The 8542-nt window shown below is 38.9% G+C and overlaps 1 protein-coding gene across 1 annotated transcript in view; it reads left to right on the top strand.

Annotated features, from left to right (window-relative positions):
• The first annotated feature begins 211 nt into the window (after window positions 1-211).
• The window catches only part of pemt (phosphatidylethanolamine N-methyltransferase), a 128843-nt gene continuing 120512 nt past the window's right edge, over window positions 212-8542 (top strand). The window contains exon 1 of the mRNA XM_059979595.1: window positions 212-390. The gene's annotated coding sequence lies outside the window, so the exon portion shown is untranslated. The remainder of the gene's footprint in view (window positions 391-8542) is intronic.

The raw sequence follows: 8542 nt of genomic DNA, 5'->3' as shown, positions 1-8542 counted from the left end.
TATTTCTTCCTTCACAACGATCCATTTCTCCCCAGCTGCCTACCTCTGATCCACCCACCCCCCAGTAGTTCAGCAACCAATCCTCAGGCCCCCTCAGGGCACTGCTCTGCGTTACAACGAATGCAACCCCCTCTTCACTCGTTCTCAGCGTTTCGGAGCTGACTTAAGAACTACAAATCCCAGCATGCATCGCTCGACCGTCACACGCGGGGTAGAGTTCATGTGTACGTGCGTTCATTACGTTCGCTGCCTGAAGGCAGAAAATGAAAGTTGTGGTAACGGGGAGATTGTAGCTTGTCCAACGAGTCGGGGCACTGAGATACTCTGGCGGGTGAGAGCCAGTTGGAAGTAGGGTGTTGTGGAGGCCTGGCGAACCTGGACTACAGCAAGGTATCACTTGTCAGCCTGAAGCGAGCAGGCCGCGTGGTTGCCATGGTTGCCTGGCTAAATTGTATTGGGCCTGAAAAGAGCAGAGGGGCTAGGATAATCCTGAAGCTGGGTAACTGACCCTAGCGTGGGTGTCTGTTCACTAAACCCCAGATCACCTCGAACTCGTGTGTGTGTCTGTTTGTCTTTTAATCTTTATTGTGGCCGATAAAGACGATCAAATAGTCTAAATTGTTGGAACAGTGCTTACCACTGTTTTGTTTGACATTGTAACCTGGTCCATTTAAATCAAGGTACCCCCATCACTTGCTATAATATTTAACCGTTTCTGAGGATTAACGTGATATGATTTTCTCCTCTCACTGCATGGTGTGAAATCCATTTTTAATGAAGTAAGAAATTTGTAAGGAAATGCCCAAACAACCACTTATAGAAGGAATAAAACAGAAAATAGAATTTATCAGGTTAATCAACATCTTTAGAAGGAGAATCAGTTAGCCCTTTGGCAGTTCTGAATTGAATTCAGGGTCTTGGACCTCATAGGTGGTTTGGGAAATTGTATTTTTGCTCTGGTTCTGTGAATTATGAAGTGTATGCAGCATCCTATGTGGTTTGAGCATGTGGATTAGGTAAAGGAGGAGGCTGCCTGCCTCTTTGAGCCTGTTTCACTTTCAATAATATAGTTAATCAGACAGTAACCACAATTCTGTATTGCTGCCTACTGGTAAACTATACCCCCATGCAAGGATGAATGTAATTTACATTTCTTACTTGTGTTATTAATATCACTAATGTTGCTAATTTAATCATTTGTACAAATGAATTGGCCACTTTCTTACCACTAAAACATACTGCACTTTCCCTTAAACTACAACACTCTGAAACCTTTTCTTCAGCCTCCCACCCTTTTTCCCAGTTCTGATATAGTGTCTTGGCTTGAAACTTGACCCTGTCCTGGGTCTCGGCCTGAAATGTATAGATGCTGCCTGGCCTGCTGCGTTCCACCAGCATTTTGTGTATGTGTTGCTTCATTCAGTTGACTTCATTTTCCTCTTTTGATGCTGCCTGATGTGTTGAGTTTTTCCAGCATTTTGTGTGCTACTTTCCAACCTGCGTAATTTGAGAAGCGTTTCCATCGTTTGCTTTCCTGTCTACCTTTGTGTCATCAAAAATTTAACAACTCTTTGATACTTGCATCGAAGACGTGTATACAAATTGTAAAAAGAAATTGGTGAGCAGTACTGCACACCATGGATTTGCATCTTTCCATATCCTTTTGCCTGCACTGCTTCCTGTCAGTCGGCTGTTGTGGCAACACCAATATGTTACCTCACACACCACAAGCTTTTGTTTTCCAAAGTCACTGCAGTGCAGTGGGTCATGAACTTAATGCCAGATTTTAGATTTTTTTTTGTGAACACTTGTACCTAAACTGTTAGATGGCTTGAAGTCATATTTGATTTATATCTTCTTTGAGAGATGGGAGTATAGAAAGTGGTCTATATTTCCAGAGTCTTGTAACAGACCTGTATTCTGTTGTGATGCACTGTTGTGAAATGGGAGCCATTTGATTTCCTTCAGAATTAATTACAGTATTTATGGTTGTTTCTCTCTTGCATCAGTGATAATGCAAGCTAGAATCATGCAAAGTTGTGTCATCACTTCCATTATTGATCCAAATCTTTCTTGCTGCCATATTGTAGTTTGGCTCCAGCTGGAGTGGATACCACACTCCAAAACCAAGGTCACTCCAACCTCAATCATTTGTCTGAACAGCACTTGCACTCTTGTAATCGTTATCTTCAGCCTTGTATGCAGGTCATTGTGACTGTGTAATGAAGATTAAAAGTAACAAAAGAACCATCAACAGTTCTCTTACACTTAGAGGTTGGCTACTATGCTTTTAATTAATTGTAGTTTATTAATTTAGATGAAAGTAATAACAAAAACTTCAGTCCATGCCTTTTTCATGAGATCCAATTTTGATTTTTGGGAGCTAGCTCTGTAGTACTATAAATTATTTATCCTCTCATAAAGTGTTTACACTGTATTATATATAAACAGGTAGCATTATGATGCCTAGCTTCACTTTTCATCTTCTGAATCTTCTTAATTGTATGCATTCCAATAACATCCTAATTTCAAAGGACATGACTGTAATTATGTAATCTCTCCTTATAATTTAATCATTGGAGACACCTGTCATCCAAATAAATGCTTTCTGTAATTTGTTTCTGTGGTTTGAAAATTGCATGTGGTAGTCTGTTATTTAACCAATGTAAGAGGTGGAAAATCAACGGTTACAGACAAGTTAGCCCAATATCTTGGTCAGATAGTTATTGGAGTCCAGATTGAAATGGATGAAGACCACATATATAACAAATTGGAATGTTTTTAGGTGTTATAAGGTCCCTTGTGAGAATGCTATTAAAAATGCATTGGAAGCTTGCCCAGTTAATGGCAAATGTTGACCTTGTTTTATGTGGCAGAAGCAACTGCAATTAACTGGAGAGAGTATATTCAGTGAGTGGATCCTCTAATTGACAAGATGTGACTAATGGTGTCCAGCTAGTATTGGGGTCTCAAAATATTTACTATATGCACTCTCCCTCTCTCCCCTCTCTCTCTCCTTCCCCCACCCCATCCAAACCTGAGAGCATCAACTCAGTTTAGAACCAATTATGAGAATACTGTATATCAGAGAAGACACTGAAGTGCATACGCTCATCAGCAGAATGACAAGGCAGTGTTTGTGTGTTCGTGTGTAAGGAATGTGCTTACCAAGTGCTCTGTCACACACACATAGTCAAAAGGGTTAGTTGCTTTTCTGACCAAACAGCAGAATGAGGAAGATATGTGATTGAAGTGACTTTGACCGTGGAATGATTGTTAGTGGCAGACAGGGTTTTTTGAGTATCTCAGAAACTGCTGATCTGATATTTTCATGCATAACAGTGTCTTAAGTTTACAGAGAATGGTGCAAGAATTTTAAAAATATATATTTAGATGAAAACATAAAAGACCACTTATACAAGTTTGCTAATATTGCAAAAATAGAACATAGACAGTAGGTTATTTGGCCTCTTATACTCGCTCAATCCCCTTGAGATTTGAAGGTATTTATAATGGATGATTTCATGGAAGTCTTTTCTGTTGGGTTGGGGGGGGGGGGGGTTTGTGATAATTTAATACCTTGTGTATTTACTTACTTTTACTTTGCTTGTGTTACTATTGCCAAGACTCTTTCTCTGATTAATCACTATGATAAAATACTTTGGTTCTGAAAGGCCAGTGACCTGAAACAGTAATTCCATTTCTCTCAGATGCTATCAGATTTCCTGAGAATTTCCAGCAAATGTTTTTACTGCAGTGTTATTTGCATTGGGATGAACTTAATTCATACATGTTAAACATTAAATGTGTTTAATGTTAGAACTAAGAATAGTACAGCATACAGGCCCTTCGACCCACAATGCTGTACCAACCTTTTAATTTACTCCAAGATCAATCTAATGCTTCCTTTCCATATACAGTAGCCTTTTTTTTTCTTTCTGCCTTTCTAAGAGTTTGTAAATGTCCCTAATGTATGTAATCTACAATTGCAAAGAAAAAGTTTGTGAACCCTTTGCAATTGCCTGGTTTTCTGCATTAATTACTTATAAACTGTGATCAGTTCTTCATCTAAGTCACAATAGTAGACAAACACAATCTGCCTAAGCTAATAACACAGACAAATACAGAAGCTATGTGAAGTCAGGTGTTCCAATCAATGAGTTGAGATTGGAGGTGTGGGTTGTACAGGTGCCCTGTCCTATAAAAAAGAGTGAGGTTACTGACAGTCTGTTCTTCTCAAGAAGGATCTGTTACTGTGCACCATGCCCTGATCAAAACAACTTTCAGAAGAATTGTAGAGATGCATGAAGCTGGAAAAGGCTACTAAAGCATTTCTAAAGACCTGACTGTCCATCACTCCACAATAAGAGAAATTGTCCACAAATAGAGGAAATTCTCTCCTTAGGAGTCGATGTCCTGCAAAGATCACATCAAGAGCACGATGTGTAATTCTGAAGGAGGTCAAAAAGAACCCAAGGGTAACAGCAAAAGACCTGCAGAAATCTTTAGAACTTGCTGAAGTCTCTGTTCATGTGTACACAATAAGAAAAACACTGAACAATAATGGTGTTCATGACACCATGAAGGAGACCTCTGCTCTCCCAAAAAAAAAGCATTGCTGCACATCTCAAATTTGCAAAAGACCCCTTGGCTGTTCCACAACACTTCTGGGACAATGTTCTGTGGACAGATGAGACAAAAGTTAGACATTTTTGGCAAAAATCCACACTGCTACATTTGGAGGGAAAACACCAATACCAAAACCTCATCCCAACTGTGAAGCATGGTCGAAGGAGCATAACGGTTTGGGGCTCCTTTGCTGCCTTAGTGCCTGGACAGGTTGAAATTGTTGAGGGAAAAATTGTATCAAGACATTTTACAGGAGAATGTCAGGGTAGAATTCTGTCACCTGAAGCTTATAGAAGTTGGATGATACAAGAAGACAATGATCTGAAATACAAGAGTAAATCATCAACAGAATGGTTTAAAAAGAAATAGCCAAGTCAGAATCCATATCTTAACCTGATTAAGATGCTGTGGCATTACCTGACAAGGGCTGTTCATGCAAGAATCCCAGAAATATTGATGAACTGAAAGTTTTGTTTGGAGGAATGGTATAAAATTCCTCCTCACCATGGTGCAGGTCTGATCAGCACTACTGGAAATGTTTAGTGGAAGTTATTGCAGCCAAAGCAGGTTCATCCATTATTAAATACAAGGGTTCACATACTTTTTCCATCCTGAATTGTGAATGATTAAACAATGTGTTCAATAAAGATACAAGTTTGTGTGTTATTAGTTTAGGCAGATTGTGTTTGTCCACTATTGTGACTTAGATGAAGATCGGATCACATTTTGAGTAATTAATGCAGAAAACTAGGTAATTGCAAAGGGTTTACAATTTTTTTTCTCTTGCCTCTTGCATCACCCCAAGCATGCACCCACCACACACTGTAAGATTGAATGAATAAATAAACTGGAATAAAACTACATCTGACATCCCTCTATACTTCCCTCCAATATCCTTGAAATGATGCCTTCTCATATTAGCCATTCATGCCCTTGGGGGTGGTGGGGGGAGTTGCTGGTTCTCCACACTGCCTCTTATCATCTGATTAACGTATCAAGTCAGCTGTCATCTAGCTTTGCTCTGAAGAGAAAAGACTTAGTTCACTCATCCTTTTCTCATAAGACATGCCTCTAATCCAAGCATCATCATGGTATATTTCTTCTGCATCCTCTCTAAAGATTCTACATTTTTCCTATAATGAGTTGACCAGAACTGAGCACAATAATGTAAGTATGGTCTAACCAGAGTTTTATACAACTGTGACATTACCTCATGGCCTTTAAACAGAATGTCCTGACTGATGAAAGCCAACACACCATACACCTTGAGCTCCTTACCAGGTTGCTTGGTAACTTTGAAGGATTTGTTGGATGTGGATACCAAGATCCTTGTGTTCATCCACATGGTTAAGAATGCTGCCATTCACTTGGTACTCTGCTTGAAATTCAACCTTGCAAAGGGAAACACTTCACACTTTTACGGATTGAACCCCACTTGCCACTTCTCAGCCCAGCTCTGCATCCTATTAATGACTCACTGTAACCAATGACAACCTTTTACACTATCCACGTCATACTCAGCCATTCTGTCATCTGCAACTTACAAACCCACCCTTCCACTTCATCATCCAAGTTATTTATAAAAATCACAAAGATCAAGGAGTCCAAGAACAGATCCCTGTGAACATCACTGGACATTGATCTCCAGGCAGAATACTCTCCCATCTACTGCTGCCCTCTGCTTTCTGTGGGTGAGCAAGTTCTGAATCCATACAGTCTAGTTTCCTTGGTTCCTTTACCTTCTGACTGAGAGCCTACCATGGGGAGCCTTGTTGAATGCCTGATTAAAATCCGTATACATTATGTCCACTGCTCTGCCTTCATAAATTTGTTGTCACTTCCTCAAAGCATTGAATGAGCCACATGAAGCACTCCCTGCCTCTCACAAAGTCATGCTGGCTATCCCTAATCAGATTATGCTTTCTCCAAATACTCATAAATCCTATCTCTCAGAATCATCTCCAATTGTTTGCCCATCACTGATAAGACCATAAGACGTAGGAGTAGAAGGCCATTCGGCCCATCAAGTCTTCCTGGCATTTATTATATTATTTATTATATGCTGATTTATTTATTATAATAAATCAGCATTTCATGGCTGATTTATTATCCCTCGCAAACCCAATCTTTGTCCTTACTAATTAAGAACCTCAGTTTTAAAAATAACCCATCGACTTGGTCTCTGCAGACAATAAATTCCACAGATTTTCCACTCTCTGGCTAAAGAAATTTCTTCCATGATACATCAAGGAGTAGTTCATTAAGTTAAGGAATTTACTTTGTTCTATTAGCTGTTTTATGGAAACTACTTTAATGAAGACTTTAAGCTTGAAAGTGTGCAAAAGGAATTGCAGAGGCAATGTGAAGTATAATTATTTTGGTGTAATCACAAGGGGCAAATCTAGGCACTTCAAACACCAAATAAACTAAATTACTAATATTTAAGAATACATGACATGAAGTTTCTTGATTAAACAGATGTTCTAAGTAGATATTTGTTTGTTAGGATGTGAGGCTCTCTGGTTTATAATTCCCAGAATTATCCTTATTACCTTTCTTGAACAAAGGATTGATATATGCCACCCTCCGGTCTTTTGGGAGTACTCCTGTGGCTCGTGAGGATGCAAAGATCATTGTCAAAGGTGTTGCAATTTCTTCCCATGCTTTTCATAGTAATTGGGGTATAACCTATCTGGTCTTGGCATCTTATCTATTTTAATGTTTTAAAAAAAGTTCCAAAGTATCTTCTTTCTTAATGTTAATGTGTTCCAGCATTTTAGCTTGTTCTAGGCAGTCCTCACTGGTGAATATTAAAACAAAATATTCATTAAGATCCTCCTGTGCCTCCTCCAGCTCCAGGCACGTGTTTCCTCTTTTATTTGTGATTGATCTTACTCTGCCTCTATTCATCCAACTGTTCTTTATGTATGTGTAGAACGCTTCCGGGTTTTTCTTAATTCTACTCGCCAAAGTCTTCTTGTATCTCTTAGCTCTCCTAAGTCCCTTTATTAAGCTCCTTCCTGGCTATTGTATAACTCTCAAGAACCTTGCTTTCTAAACCTTAAGTATGCTTCTTTCTTCCTCACGACTAGATCTTCCAGTTCTTGTGTCAACCATGGTTCCTTCACCTTGCCATTCTTTCCTTGCCTCAATGGGACAAACTTATTAGAACCCTGTGCTCCTTAAATGACCTCTACATTTCCATTATGCATTCCTTGAGTACATCTGTTCTCAATTTAAACTCCCAATTTTGCCCTCCCCTCCCCCATTCATACTTTCTGCTCCTGTCCCTGTCCCTGTCCTGTTGAAGGTCAGGGAATTGTGATCACTGTCTCTGAAATGTTCACTCATTGAGAGATCTGTTGCTTGACCATGTTCATTGCCTAGTACTAAATCCAGTACTATGGCTTCTCTAGTCTGCCCGTTCACTCAAGTTTTATCACTGAAGTTATTTTTAGTATACTCAAGCTTTATCATTTTTCCCAATGTATTTAAATCATCCTTAATTCTTTAAAAAATAATTGGCTGGGTAACAATAAGTAATTCACAGTGCCAAAGTACTATATTTTAGACCTGTATGAATCATGCTTTTGTATATAGTGGTATATTTATAAACATAGAGTACAATTAGTTTGTGCTTGCCATACAAAAATTCAAAGCTAGAATCTACCTTCATTGGTTCTGTGCAAGCTGTGCTATAGTACAAAATTATATGAGAACTGAGCAATCCTTGATCTGAATAAGAACCTTTACTATAGTGTAGAAAACAAGTGTTCCTTGGTTGATTCCATTATCAGAGCTCTGTTCACAGCTTAATTGATCCAAGAGCAATCTACAACACTTTCTTCACTTTTCTGATTACTTTTCCTTTACACTTCCTGCACTTCCTACAAATTATATTAAAACATAGAAA

The sequence above is a fragment of the Hypanus sabinus genome, chromosome 9 (genome assembly GCF_030144855.1).
Source record: "Hypanus sabinus isolate sHypSab1 chromosome 9, sHypSab1.hap1, whole genome shotgun sequence".
Taxonomy (NCBI): domain Eukaryota; kingdom Metazoa; phylum Chordata; class Chondrichthyes; order Myliobatiformes; family Dasyatidae; genus Hypanus; species Hypanus sabinus.
The sequence above is the reverse complement of the archived record's forward strand: the minus strand, read 5'-3'. Positions and strand labels throughout refer to the sequence as shown.